The sequence below is a fragment of the Pezoporus flaviventris genome, unplaced genomic scaffold, assembly GCF_033815535.1.
Source record: "Pezoporus flaviventris isolate CSIRO_AGI_PZ_B2104156 unplaced genomic scaffold, CSIRO_AGI_Pfla_v1 ptg000006l, whole genome shotgun sequence".
Lineage (NCBI taxonomy): Eukaryota > Metazoa > Chordata > Aves > Psittaciformes > Psittacidae > Pezoporus > Pezoporus flaviventris.
The window spans coordinates 11,066,509-11,082,510 of record NW_026892554.1 but is presented as its reverse complement, the minus strand read 5'-3'; the positions used below and the strand labels follow the sequence as shown (position 1 = coordinate 11,082,510).

At 34.9% G+C, this 16,002-nt stretch overlaps 1 long non-coding RNA gene across 1 annotated transcript in view; it reads left to right on the top strand.

The window, feature by feature from the left end:
• The first annotated feature begins 1,234 nt into the window (after nt 1–1,234).
• LOC133265689 (uncharacterized) overlaps nt 1,235–16,002 on the top strand; it is a 22,263-nt gene continuing 7,495 nt past the window's right edge. The window contains exons 1-2 of the long non-coding RNA XR_009742080.1: nt 1,235–1,539; nt 8,388–8,630. This is a non-coding gene — a long non-coding RNA (uncharacterized LOC133265689). The remainder of the gene's footprint in view (nt 1,540–8,387; nt 8,631–16,002) is intronic.

Genomic DNA, 16,002 nt, shown 5'->3' with positions numbered 1-16,002 from the left:
ACAGCAAGTCACAGTTTTACACATACAGACAAGTTCCAAGAATATTCTCCAAATCAGCCTCAATAGCAAGAGCCTAAAAACTTCTGGTAAGTCAGGTTTTGTAACTATTTTAGGGCGACATGAATTTGGTCATTCCTTGCACTTAAGTAGGGTATCTTCTTTTGTAGCAAAGTCAAAGGAATTTTAAGCAACTGAAGCATTTAGCAGAAAATCTCATTCCTATTCATCATCATAAATCGTCCTCTTATGTGTATATACACATATATAGCATATATAATCTCAACACACACAATTATAAAATACATTTTCTTGCCTAATTGTTTGACTTCACTTTTACCTACAAAAATGCTAAAAAGAGACCAACTCACTAAACTGGCTACTTGAGAAAAACATTCAGCTTTCCAGCTGACACTGTGAGGATTAGGGAGTAAACAAAAGACTTACTAAATTGAACGATCATCTCAACAGGCATTTAGTACAGGAATGTGCGTTTCTTTGGTTCATTACTTGGAAGAACGTCCGTTGTTAACTTTTGCAATTATCATTGCATAACGTTCAGCCATACCCTCAGAAGGTTCTCTTTTGGGTTTATATTTAATACTGCAGCTAGCCACATATGGAATGAGCCCAGGAACAAAAATTCTTTAGCATCTGAATATATATATATCACAGCATTTAATTTACTGTGAAAATTGTGACATTAAAATATGAAAAGAAAATCTTCTAAAAGGAAGAAGTAGGAATCTCAGAAGTTTTGGAGTGCTGCAAGCCACAGGATATGGCAGTGTAATAAGGAAAGCATGTATTGCAGATGCACACAGCGAGACAAACAGGTGGAGACTAGAACTGCTAACTATCTTCTAATGCAGCTACAGCAAGCTTGAAAGTCTATTAGATTAGTAAATAAGAAACTTTCAATTTTTGTTCAAGAGTTCAAGCCTGAAGTACATGAAAGGAACAGAGCTTTCCTTATGACAGGAACCAGATTCTCTAATCAAAGCAAATTGTTCCGGCATTCCTATAAAAGGCTGATACTTAAACAATCCACTGGAGTTAACTTAATGACATTAATTTGATGTTGTAATTATTTTAAGCTCAAGTTGTGCTTTTAAGCAAAATGGGGAAAAAATAGTTGCACTACATCTGCCTACTTGTATTCCAGTTAATTGGCATTGGTCCTGTGCTGCTGCTACTCCCACACAAGCACTTGATAGCAGCAATAGGACATTTTAATTAAGGATGGATAAGATGGTGTGAAACATTGACTACAAGACCCTCTTTCGTAAAATTTATTTTGAAAAGCTATGCAGAATACTAATTCTTTTCCAAATGCTCTAAACCTGAATTTCCTGGAACAGAACACATATAATTGGAGTGGGAATGAAAGGGCAAAACATAATAAACATACTTAACAGGCCATAACCATTAACTACTAAGGGGTTAATTAACTACCAGTGACACACTTGTCCCAAACTAAGACCTGGTTGGACTTTTGCACTTCGTCCCACAGAGTAGCTGAGAATCATAAAGCTCTTACAGGTATTCTGCTTTGTTTAAAGGAAAAAAAATAGAAAAGAGGTTAAGAAAGGAATGTGGCCACCTGACAATGACTTAGAAGTGTCACCAGAGAGTCTTTCTACACATCTGACTCACCTTTAACTTTGAATTTAGTTTTTATTTTAGTATTTTTCCTTGGAATCTCTTCATTGTTTTTGCTTTGTAAATGTTTCATGTAAGTTTCAGTTGGAGCTGAGATAATGTTCAGTAGAAATTTATTAGAACTGAATGTTAATCTCATTGCCAGGATGTTTGCTGTATGAACATACTGTAATGCTCCAAGTAGAAATGGAATATCAAAGGAAAACAATATAAGTTGAAATAAGGACAACAGAACAAACACTGAGTTACATGAGCTTATTTATCATCCTTCTGACACTACTGGATTCCTTTTTCCCCAAAGGAAATTTTCATTCACTCAACAGCAAGGAAAGACTTACTGATTAAGTGGTTCTAAAAAACTATGCTGACGCAGCTGCAAACTAGAATTTAGAAGCTCTCCTTGGATGGGACACTATTACAGATATAAAATACTCCCTATACATATGCTAAGTTTTTTCTATGTGTCTTACTCCTATGGCATAACACTTAAGAATTTTTGTCACAATATCTGCTAGCTGACCTACTCCATAAACAATTAGTTCTAGACTATTATAGCAGTAGGGCCCATGTGAGACTGCTGATATATCTCACAAAGGGAGATCTTTAATAAAGTAAATTGATACCTGTTATTTTCTCTTCTTTGCCTTTTAGTATTGGAATAATTAATACATTGTTACAGCTATCATTTTATTTTAGAAATTACTCAGCTTATTCTTAAATTTTATAACATCGACTCAGAGGAAACTAGTCTCAGCAGATCCAAATTCTAAAACCAGCCACAACACAATGTAGATCCAAACTTCATAGATCATATCTTGATGCTTTACTCCAAAATTTTATGTATGTTTCTCTAAAGATTGCTTAGTTAACACTTCAAAGAATAAGCTTGTACAAAATTAGGCAGTATCAACAGCAATAGCAGCAGTCAACAGGGCCAGCAGTAATGATAGTAGCAGCAATAGTCAAGGAACCCTAAAACAAATGTTGATGAGCACAGGCGAGCTTTTTCTTTTCCCACTGTATCCAGGTTTTTGCAGGAAACTTTTAAACTTTTCATTGAAAAACAGTATTTAGTGTGTATTTGCAAGGCATGATGATGCCATATGGTAAACTAGACAGCAATCTGACTACCATGCACTGGAGCCCAGGAAGCGGGTTAAGTGCTGCTCAGGGAAAGGCCAACTTCTGCTCTTTGAAGGACACCTGCTGGATGAATGTGTGGCTAAAGGTGGCAAGCACATCCCACTTCAAAATCACTGCAAAGGTAGCGAGAAGGTGCTAAAAGGAAAACAAACTGACCTCTGTGTATGAAGGTGAAAAGTTAGGCATGCCTTGATACACAAACGTGTCATGAAAGTTATTAGCTAAAGGAAGAAACTACTTTTTAAAATTTTCACATATATCCACAGTCTTGAATAAGAGAATATTGTAGTAGAACTTAAGTGATTTCACATCCAAGGAAGATGTACATTCATTAATAACAAATATGAAATGGATCTTTCAGTGAATAAAACAGTCTTTGTGGCAACTCTAAGAGTGGAAATTACTACAGACGTTACTAAAAGCTTCACAGTGAATGAGGTAGGGAAGGGAACTAGTAAGACCCAAGTCAGAAGTCATCCACTCATTCACCAGAAAGTCTCTCCCTCCTCAATTATTCTAAACATTTTAAGTTTCAGTAATAAAAGTTGGCTAAATTATTCCTCTGAAATAACTAGGATTAAATCTGGGTTTCTTAATTCAGCTCTTAAATTTAGTGCAGATGAATCTTTCTTGCCCTACCCCCCCCCCCCTTTCAATTTTTATTTGAAAGTTGTCACTCTCAAAGGGGAATGAAATGCAAGTTAGGCTCACTTACATGTTTAGACATAACTTTAGAGAAGTGGTACACTTCAAGTGGATTAAAATATCTGATGGTAGCATTGACAACTAATAATTTTAAATTTTCCTACATACCATTTGCTAAACTTCATCACGTTACTTGGCAAAGTAAAATACATCACTAGCATTCAGGTCTCTATACTATATAGAGAAAAAGACTGTAATCCTAGAAGCTCCCACGACAGAAGTCCCCAGAATGATTTGGGTGGGAAGGGACCTTAAAGCTCCAGTTCCAACCCCATGCCATGGGCAGGGACACCTTCCACTAGAAGAGATTGCTCAAAGCCCCAGCCTGGCCTTCAACACTGCCAGGGTGGGGCATCCAGAACTCCTCTGGGCAACCTGGTCCTGTGTCTCACAACCCTCATAGTGAAAACTTTTTTCTTAATACCTACCCTCTTTCACCTTAAAGCCATTTCCCCTTGCCATCACTATATAATCCTTGTAAAAAGCCAGGAAACTGGTACTAGAACATAAGTGAAAAGGATCAACCCCAATATAGATATCACCAAGCCATCAAAATAAGTCTGATGCCCAAATTCGTAAGTATTAGAAATGCAAGAAATTTTATTACATGTTTGAAAGAGACAGAACAACCTGCAATTAAAACAATTCCACATTACTGCTTCACAGCCAAGTGAATTATGCTTTCCTTGCAATAAGATCATTTTGAGCTTTAGTTAACACTTAGAAAAACAAGGATATAATTAGGTAAACGTTGGCTAGTACACATAGACATATATACTTTAATGTCAAATTGCAAGACTTCCAAATATATTAAGAAACAAATGTGATTATTGTTTTCATCCTTCACACTGATATTCTAAAGACCCGTGCTCATTGCAAGTGAACTGGGGAAAGTCCTAAGACTTTCCACTGGACTCAAAATTTCACTGATAAGTTATTTCTTAAATATCGATATTACTATGCATGGGATGGGATTCAAAACTTGTACTTTTACTGTACTCTTCTGCACAAGACATTTTTATTAAGCAAAGTATACTGCAGTATTATACCTTAAAATTTCTGTAAATGCCTTTGAAGTGCAAAGATCATGAACAGTTTCATTGTTAAAGAGCAAGAATATGTCAGGAAATGTTTTTCACCTAAAACACATGTCAACAAAACAAGCTGTTACATGGCTTACCAACAACAGCGTAGCTTGATCATTCCCTATATTCTGGTATAAGATAGTACAAAGAAAAAAAAACCAGTAAACATCAAAATTGATGGACTGCAATGTAAGAAAAGTTTTTAACTGAAAATAGGAACTATTGAGAGAAAACCATACCTGTTTGGGAAAACATTTGTAGGAGTGTAGGGGGGAAAAGTGGGAGAAAGGGAGAGCCGAAGAGACAGAGAAAGGAGACTGACAGACACCGGTCCAAGTGGACAGAGGTTAAAGGGACAAGTCTTGACAGCCATGACCACCCAATGCAGTGTGTGCATGCTTTACAGTACACTGTGGTTTCAGCCACACCACTCTGTTGTTCCCTTATCTAAATGGCAACTGTACCCTGGCCACACACACATACAGCCCCCTCTTAACCTTACAGAGTTAGTATGGAAACTCAAGGTTTTAGCATCTAAGGAACTGTAAAAGAGATCAGATGCTTATGATTCCAGCTTTGCTTTCATATAAAACATGCTGGCCTTCTGGAAAAGATTAAGAGAAAACCAAGAAAGCTCTATTACAGAGAGGAAAACAATAGTTACATTTGTAACCCATATTAAGTATATGTTATGATGGTTTAGTAATGTCACAGACATTTTAAAAATCATCGAATGGTTTGTATTACGCATGGACACTTACAGAGAACATAAACCCTTTGAGAAAGCAAGGAGAATTTGATTCAGTTTTCCTTGAAGTTCACCTTAGAGGAGACCCCTGAAATCACACAGACAGCGCACACTTTTTAAAGTAACTGGGTAATTTGTATTCACATCCATACACTTGCACTGATTTCAAGCTATAAGTTCTGAGATGGTGATTACTTGCACAATGTAAATATTCTAAGTGCTTAAAATACTAGCATCCATATTATTTAAGTAGATATAGTTCTTTAATCAGCTCTGGGAACACAGAATACGTAGAACATTAACCTAACTTCACAGCAAGAAAACATTCTACTCCCAATTACGGAATTTATGTTTATATTTACACCAAGAATATTTAAATGTAATTTTAAGCCTCTAATTTAAGTGGAATTTGTTGACTATTAAAAGAAGCTCCTGAGTTAATATCTCAAGTAGAAGTACTTGCACCAAGACAGTTAAATGCCAAAAGACATGAATACTCCATTGGCCAGATGAAGTTGTTGAAATACAACTGTATCTGCCCCTTTACAATAAAGCTTTATCTGATCATCTGGAGTATTAACTGAAAAAAGAATTTAAAAGAAAAACTGTAATCTCCTTTGTTGGGGCTTTTGTGTGTGTTTTTTAAAGGGTTGTTTGATCTCCCAGGTCTAATTACAGTTTTATTGTACGTACCAATAAAAAATAGCCATTACACAGAAATAATCCAAGTGTATTTTTAAAAGGAACAGAAGGTATTGTTATAAAAAACATCTTGATATGAAAAAGGATGTGTAACATGGAGTGAAACTTTAAGTCCAGTTTCCATTATGGATCCAGTTTTCTCAGTCCACAAAGTTACCAATATTTTAGGCTATAATTTCTCAAGTTGCAAATTACAGCTAATCGTTGCATGATCCTCGGTCTTCTGAAATCTCAAATCCAAGAACTAAACCTTATCTTAAACATACTTCATTTTCAAATCAAATAACAAGGCTCAGACTCTCTTAGTTTCTTTACAAACCCTGCTTTCAAGAGTCATCTTTTTTTCCTCTTTCTTGGGTATTTCCTCCCTATTTTTCCTATATTCCTTTTCCTTTTTTCCTCTTGACAGAGATTAGACAGTTTTTTGAATCACTGTCACTTGTTTCCTTGGAATAGTCTTTCGCTCTCAAGCTCAAAAATCAGAGAAAGCAAGAGCAAAAGCTCTAGAAAGACAGGCTGAAGTGGCAGGTGAATAAAAATCTTTATATGCTAATGAATATGTATTAAATAGATAGTGTTCTTAAACATTTCTCCATAATAGATTAATATAATGGAAAGGGGTTTTTTGGGTTTTTTTAGAAAACATATGTTTATCTACAGGAATTTTCAATAAAAAGTTGGACCCTTACATATATAACAACTTTTCCAAAATACTTTCTGAAATCAATGGTGATTGAAGTCCAAAAAAGGGAACCACTTAATTATTGGTGTACTTTTCTTTCCAGTTAAGAGCTATAGCAAGAGCAATGAAACTACTTGTTCCACAAGTGCTGTTATTATACAGATTTTTCATTATTTTTAACTAAAAAAAAAAAAAAAGATGAATAAAGGAACTGAAATGGCCCACCTGAATTTTGTGTCAGGATATTTAGCTGCTTATAAAAGCCTACCTTCAGTTGACTTTGATGATACAAAACCAAGAAGGAACATCTAAACGTTTTGGAGTAGAAACACAAAGCAGTCTGAGTACTTCAAAGACAAGCAGCACCACAGTACATGCTGCTTATATCTGTAGGTTTTGTCTTGATAATATTTTCAACATTTTTTTAAATAACGGAATAAAACAGAGTACATTAATAATTGGCAATAGCAATGTTCATATTCTGTGCTGGGAGATCAGCATGCAGCATCACTGGCAAGAGCAAACAAAGAGCAGAGCCTTAAGTGATATAAAGATTTATAACCAGCTAGAATTTAGTGAACTAGCTCAGCTAGAAATTGTGCCCACAGAAAAAAAACACCTTGTTACTTCGTGTACTATTCTGCAGTAATTAATTGTTATGTTATCTTAAAAGCTCAGAAAAAAGTAGTTATCAAATTACCTATTAGTCAATTTTTAATATTAATGCTGTTGGGAGCTCATAAACATACAAGCTGAGTGTCTATGAGACAAAAGAAAAAGAAATATTCATTAAAACTTTAAGCACCTGAATTTGTCAGGCAGGTTCTCTAAGCTCCAGTTGCAGCCATTGAAGAGAAGCCAGCAGACACAAGACTTCTCTGAACCACTTGTAAAAGGATTTTAAAATCTATTTCCACTGACTTAAGGGGAAAACTGAGGAGGATTCCTAGCTTAGTTTTAGCCGATTACACCAGGTGCCGAGTTTGACTCACGTAAATACCTTCTAGGCAACTTGCATTGGTTGGCTCTGAGAAGTAAGGCAGACTTATGCACCACAAATACAGAACTTTAAGTCCACAGATAGTAAGACTAATAAACAGAAAAAGAGCAAATAAGATCTGTATCTTTGCTTTTAAACAAAGATTACACATTGCAAGGAACATTTCCTACTGGTCTTCAGAGCTCAGGTTCCAGATTAACCTGACAATTGTTTTTCCCCCCATAGAAAAACATCGCTCAAGCTATAAACGATAAAACAAACCTGCTCTTGGGATCAAATTTTCCTGAAACTCTTTCATTGTGAAATATTCAGATTTTCAAGAAAATAAGAGGGGAGAACTGAAAAAAAATCACTTTATTATTCTGCCTGTGATTGAGCACCTAATTTTCTTGACCTATAAAGCCAGGCTGAATTTTCAGTGGCATTATGATAGAACACTATTTCTCTAAATGTTTTGGCAAAGATAAAAGGGATCCTCTGGCTAAAGGCTGTATACCGCAGACAGAAAACTGAGGCTCAAGACAAGTACAGTGCAAGCTTAACCATGGAACACAGCTTGTGTTTATTTAAAGAGCATATTGGAATGCCAGTGATTCTTTTCAGCTGTCCCATTACTTTTTCTCCCCTAAACTTTTGCTTAATTTTTTCCATGGTCCTAATTAGGCAATGCTCAAATTTGGAAAAACCAGCAAACATGCAGTACTGTGCAGCAGATGGCAAGATGTTCTAGAGATTCCATTAAGAGCATCTTGGTCATCATGTGATGCAAGACAAAAGCAAACACTTGTAGCAGCCAACTGGAATCAATTCCTCTACAGTGACAACAGAGATGGCAACCTACAGCTTGCAGGAACAGAAAGCTGAGAGTGAAATCACAGGCCACCCACATATATAGAGATACCCCAAGTTTGGTCACTGGTTCCAAATTAAAGCATTTCCCCTTAATTCACATACCCTGAAGGTTAACACTGAAGTGCAATATAAAATGTCAAAACTGAACTACACTGGTTAACATAAGATTGCATTAAGCTACACAGTTTAGCAATGTGCAGTAATTGCCCATTACACAATCTAAAGCACATTTGGTTTCACCCGCACAAACAGCATGTATTTCATTTTGATAGAAATAAGTTCTTTCAAATTAAAATTGTTACTAGATATGTCATTTAGTATCTCCCATCAGGCTGCAATATATCACACAAATATTTATTTTCTTGGCAGATTTTGTTTTCACTTAGACAAAAATCCATCCTCTATCATGAGCAACATGTTTTGTATTATATGTACATCACTGGTTACTTATTTTCTTCATTACTATTTTCAGTGCTTTAAAGCTGATTGTAAAAGTTTCTCTAGGATGATATTTAGATTACTATACACATAATTCACATGAACTAAGTTGTTCAGAAGTAAATATTTAAAAAAATGAATAAGATGATGATCCAATTAAGTTTAATTCATTATTTACGCTATTTGATTCATACTGTCTATGTATCCCACATTTATCACAGTCAAATCTGAATACAAAGGACAAGCTTTAGAGCTTTGGTTTTCAGCTCTCATCTACACCATTCCATTTTAGACATCTGCATTGAGTGGCCAAATTGACCTGTAATATCCCTATCTTTAAAAACTCTACCTCTTCACAACCAACAAAATTCTCTGGAGAACTACATTCAGAGATGGTGCTTTACCTGTGTGCACTGAAGAACCCTTTGAAAGAATCTCTTTTTTTTTTTTAATCATAAAAAGTAATGCAGGGAGACAAACTGGAGTTAAGTAACATTAATACACTGCTTTGATCTACTTGCCTTAACTATCCTTTAGCTATTTGCCTGTGCTACTCATTATCACTATTTATCTCGCATGTTTCAATTTAAACTGGCAAATTACAGCAAATAAACCCCGAAGTCTTTAAAGATTTCATGGAGCTGTTGATGACCAAGCAGCTGACTCCTCAGCAACACTGCCATTTGATATACAGGAATAAATCTCAGTTATTCAGTGTTTGTTTTGTTTGTCTGGGATTTTATTCATCAGCATTATATGAAAAGAAATAATTTAAGATCTCAACACTAGAAGATACTAAAGTATAGTAGAATAAACGTAATGGAGTCTGCTCACAGCCACCTCAGGCTGACTGCAAAGTAGAATTCCTGAATTTCATCCCTGTTCCTCTTAAGTATTATGAGGCTAACATAGCTTTTTTACGCTAGGCTATTCACTTTTAAAATGGTTTTATTGATTTATAGTCCTAAAGACATTCTACATAAGCTAAGCTTTATTATAGGAAAGCAAAGTATTAACAATGAGCTGTTGCAGGTTATGGACTGTGATATTAACACAACGTATAGTTTGTCCAGTCTCACCCATGTCACTTAAAATACCATAAAACACCACAGTAACTGATGATAATAGGGAAGGGACAATGCAGCGTAGTCAGATTTATAACTCCTTGCTAAAATCAACACTTGAATTTGGCTACCCTATGGTTTCATTTTTAAAAGTAAGGATTTGTGCTTGAAGTCTTCAATTTCTTTTTTTCATTTTTTTGTGAACCGTTTTAAATTAAGATAAACATAAATACACTTCTAGTCCTGTTGCTATCAGGAGAATTAAGTACTAAAAGATGGATATTTTGCCAAACAAGTTATTTCATTTTTCTCCTTTTCCATTTCACGGCAAGTTGTCAAAATGACTACATGGTATTGGATGTGTCCTTGTAAAGGACTTTTAAACCCTTTGCAAGTATAGAATTTAGTATTAACAGTCATGAAAATATGTAAACTTGCCATAAGTTACATAAAACAGATCACAGGAGCAGTCAAAAATCAGACTGCTAGGCAACACTGTAGTAAATGCAAAATGACATAGACTGTACTTTCATCCAGAAATAAGACCAAAGGATACTTACTTGGAAAAACTGTAATGTCCATAAAATTCTAATGGGAAACTGAACACATGAGCCCCAGTTCATATAAAAATCTGTCCCAGTGTTAAAAGTATCGGCATGAATTTCACAATTGTCTAAGTTATTTAAGCAGAACAACCCTTTTTGTAGACAAAGAATGAGATTTATTCAAGATAAAGCTCATTTTCATCCTTATTAAAAGCTTGTAAATATACCATGACAAAAAGACCCTCTGTGCTGTCCAGCATATTCTCTGTGCTTAGCACACTGAAAACAAAGAAACAAAGTTAAATGGTTTGGGGACTAATAATTTAATATTCTTCCTACAAAACTTGTTTGGGAAGTCATGCATGAGTTTAGAAATAAGTGTCATGTAATGTATAAACAAAGCCTTAAAAAACCCTTTTCTGTATCCCAAGAAAGGACATAACATCCCCCAAAATTCATCCTCATTAACATCAAACTTTGACTAAAACACAAGAAAACAATGTTTCATTCAAGCTACAAGCATGCCAAACAATGAAACAAAAGCACTTGGAAAGACCATATTTGCTACCAAGTATTCATGACCATGTAAAATATTTTTTTAACTCACATAGATGAGTCAAATCAACTCAGTATATTTATAATAAACACGTAATGGATTTACCATAATCCATCAAATGAAGTTTAAAACTCATGTATGCCGCACTGTTCTCCTGTGACAATCTGGAGAATGACTGTAGGAGGGCCCAGCAAATACTTCCCATGGTTCAACTACTATAAACATACAATCTATCAAAATGTATGTAAAATGTGTAAAAATTAATGGTGCAAAAGCTATAAATGCAACTAGAAGCATTTTAAAGTTAGAACTGAACAATAGGAGTGCTCTGGAGAATAGGAATTCTCTGGCCTCAGAGAATAAACCAAGCTATTTAAAAAAATTTAGAAAGCATCAATATCCCACAGAGCAATGCATGTAGAACTTGCTAAAACACTCTGAGTATTAAAACAGCAATTCTCTACTCAATGCAAACTTGCTTTTCATTACAACTAAGTTCATGAGGTGAAGTCTTGTACCAACACAGCTAGACTGGTTTTAATATTAAGGGTCATGGCATATATGAATGTGTAATGTAAACATTCATGGCATCTTGAGTTTCTGTAACAAGCCAGTATGAGCATTCAATGGTTATTCCAATCCAAATATCTCCTGACTAAAAGTTTTGATCCTACCTGAACAAAATACATATCATTTACACGTAAGATAGATAAAATATTTACCATGCAACATGAGATGATCTTAAGGTCCTTTCCAACCCTAACTATTTTATGGTTCTATAAGATACAATTTTTCAGTTATACTACAGAGGACGGTAGTATAATGTATTCCATGTATATGAAATTGGTTTTTAATTTAAAATTAGCACTGTGTTGTCTGGAAAATACTAGAAGTGTCAAATCTTCTGTGGAAAAATTGGCAAAGTATCAGGTGCCTAGGGTCAGTTTTATGATTAAGCAATAGTTTTGGTAGAGTTAAAAACACTTCAAATTTGAGTAATAAATATTACTTTGTTAAATATTGTTACTGTGAAAGGTCTCCAAACATTCCAGAAAACAGTTTTGAGAAGACATATAAAGTATATCAAACATAAGGCTGTAACCTAGACTTTTGGGACATTCCAAAACTTTACACCTACCTACAAGTTAAAGATGTCTTGGTTTTACTTTTTCCTGTATAAAATACTAGGTGATAATACAACAGAAAAGAGGAAAAAGGATTAAGAAAAATATTGCCTTAATGTTTGATGCTAAAGTATAACAATCGCATGTTGACAGAGCTTAGGTCATATTTCAAAATGCAAAGGGACTCTTCAGCAAAAGCTGGTGGGTTCGTTTCCTATTTCTTCTCAGGGCCACACAGTTACAGCTTAAGAACGTTTTCAGGACCTGCACATGAGTCAAGGGAAAGCTGTTGCAGATCATTAAAGAAAAATTAATAGAGGGATTAAGGCTGAAGACAATGGGAAGGAACAGAATGTGTGAGAATTTCTCAATTTTATTATCCTCTACTGTTGAAATGGGGAAAAAAAAAAAAATCCCTTCATCAGGTCAGCCTATAAGGCTACAGCACTGTCAATCTCCAAAACCTCACCAGGTTTTTAAAACATGGTTTAATAGTTTAACTTATTATGAGATATTCACAAAATAACAAAGCCACATACAATACTCTAGGATGTAGAGTTCTTAAGAAGTCTTCTCAACCAATAATTCTTAAGCTTCACAATAAGAAAAACAAAAGTGGCTTTCAATCTTTAAAATCATTCTAAAAATAAGATGAAAATTCTGACAACAAATTAACAAATACCTTATGTAAAGACGTAGCCAAATATTGGCATTCATGATACCAGTTTACTAAGACACAATGATTATATGATGCATGTAGTAGAAATGTTATTTCAATATGATTGCTTTTAAATAGAGGTATGTTTGCAAGCAGACCGTCAGTCTTTTTAACCTGTTTAAGGTAGATCTGCACAAACTCTTATATTCATCCATTTTTTGTTCTGTAATCTATGTAAAAGAAAACATTTACAATTAATAATGTTTTAAGTTACAGACAATTATTTAAACTTTCAGTAGTATAAAAACCCTAGCATTAAAATACAAAACTTATGCCTAAGATTATCTACTAAAGTTGACAGGGTGCTCATTTATTAACAAACCTTCTTTAAAGGTAGGTATGAAATTATTTTCTTTTATTGATGGCGTAAGTCCCTAACTTTTTCCATAAGATTCCCCAGTGATTCAGATAGACTAAAATAGTCTTTGACAAACCACTGCATGCATGAGTACAGAGCAAAAATAGTGGTTGACAGAGAAAGGAAATAAAACCAAGCAAAGCAATGTGAAAGATGTAAATAAATGAAAGCAGAAATGAGACTATAATAGACTCTTTCACTTCCTTGAAAAATATTTCCTGTTGCCAGCATTCGCAATGATCTTCTATATTGGCATTTGTTATAAAGAAGCAAAAAAGACCTGTTCATTGACAAGTATTACTTTAACTTCAAAAACTGAAATAAAATGGAAGCCTATTAACATTCTTCCCAAAGGTACAGTAGTTGTAATGATGCAGCTTTGAGGAGTTCTTTAATGCCCAGTAGAGGAACATGTCACATACCTTGTTTACTGAAATCATTGAGTTAATAGAGTGCTTCTCAATAGCAGTAATATAACAGGACTGAGCTACTGGAGTCAATTTCAGAACGAAAATATTTAAGGCAGACACATTTGTTTTGCTTTTAGCTTAAATCCTAATTTACTTGTTTTATAGACTGAAAAAACAGTTTAGGTATTTCTGTAACTGTGAAATATGCTCTGCACTATCAGTGTACTAGGTCGTTTGGCTTAGACACACACAATATTTAATACTTTAATAACAATCCAAGTACATGTTGTTCTGGAAAGAGTTCAATAGCAGCATTTTCATTTACAGGCAGAACACACTATTTTTCCATTTCTACTGTCTTCTGTACTTAAGTGGGGAAATGTACATTAGTTGCAGCATCTTTAGCTTAATTTTATTTAGTTTTACAGGTGCACTAATGCATTTGGATAATCTTTAAAGAAAACTGTTGTAGGAACTGTAATTATCTTCAGTATTATTTCTCCAGATAATTTGCAGACCAAAGCTTAGGTCAAAACAGAAGTTGATCAAGATGGAAGTTTTAATCTTTACTAGCAATCTAAATGGAATCCTAGATCCATAGTCTTCAGTTTTATATCCTGAACAAATGCTGTATTTCATAGTTCACTCATATCTAAGTGACACTGTCTAGACAATCTACCATTAATCTAGTATGTATGAAATCAACAATTAAAGAATATTAGTCCCAACAAAAGCTTGGCTACCAGGTTGTGCTCAGTATAAAAGTAAAGCACAATCCTGTTCCACTTCATCATTCTGAAGACATCCTGAACTGTGGGATGCCTTTGTTAAAAGTAACAAGTCACATTGAAACCTGCTAGGTAACATTCTAAAGGAACCAATGAGCACTATTAAAACCCCCAGCTAGTTGCTAGCAACGGGTATCTCTGGCAGGCTGTGAAATGGAGTGAGAAGTCAAAGTTGTGGTTCCGTATTTGGTATTGAAATTATTTTCTACTGAAGAAATACAGCTCTTAAGCCAAGAAAAGTGTTTGGCTTCACGTGAATATGACTTGCAAACAGTAACACATCATTGTTATTCACAAAGTCTTGCTTTGGATTTCTAAATAATCTAGCCAAAGACTTTTTAAAAAACAGGTACTCGTAGACCCATCTGGCCATTCAGTAAATAACATCATACATTAAACTCTGCTGTATAAAATAAAGTTAACTACAGTGGCTTGAGGGTGGTGAGGCACTGGAACAGGTTGCCCAAGGAAGGGGCAAGTGCTCCATCCCTCACAGTGTTCAAGTCCAGGTTTGAACAGAGCCTTGGGCAACATGGTCTAAAATGTAGCATCCGTGCCCAAGGCAGGGGTTTGGAAATAGATGATCTTAAGGTCCTTTCTAACCCAACCATTCTATGATTCTATGATCAATTTCAAAATAAATTTACACATCAAAGCATATCTAAACCCAACATTAACAGTATGCTTCTCTACAGTATTCTATAGTACTTCCCATATTTCATTCTCTAGCTGACAAAGTTAAGTGTCTAGCATTATTGGAAGTAGTCTTTTTTTTAAGCTCTAAATACTCATTTGGAAATGAGCAAGCCTGAACTCCAGCACATTATGTATACACAGTTGCCTGGACTGCTATTTCTGTGCTCCTTCCTATCTACACACACTTTTGTAGAAGTCACCTAATGTTTCTGAGTTTGGCAGGGATGAGGAGAGAACTGCAAGGTAGGCACCAAGCAGATATTCATATATTAATTATTTTTACTACAGGAACTGTTAGTCAATATGTGGCTTCAACATTAAAAAGTCAAAGTCTGAAGTTTATTATGAAACCTATTTCATAACATCTTTTCCCTTCATAACACAAAATTCCGCAGAAGAGTCTGCCTGGAAAGCACTTTACCACTACTCTTAGTCAGTGTGGATGCTTTAGAGTCAGACACAGCAGTTTAAATAAACAGAAAATCAGTATTCCTACATGTGAAATAGCAAATACTTTGAGGTTTTTTCCACACAGGAAATTAATAGGCTCTTGAATAAGACATTCATAGCTCAACACAAGCCATCCATTACTTTTGGTAAGGGACAGTACAATACAGAGCCAAATAGATGTACCTTAACTACTAATGTACTGACCCATATTTAGAAGCAGTGAAGTTAAATTAGTGGGATCACCTGCACAGGCTGGTTAGCTTACCCACCCTGTGCTAT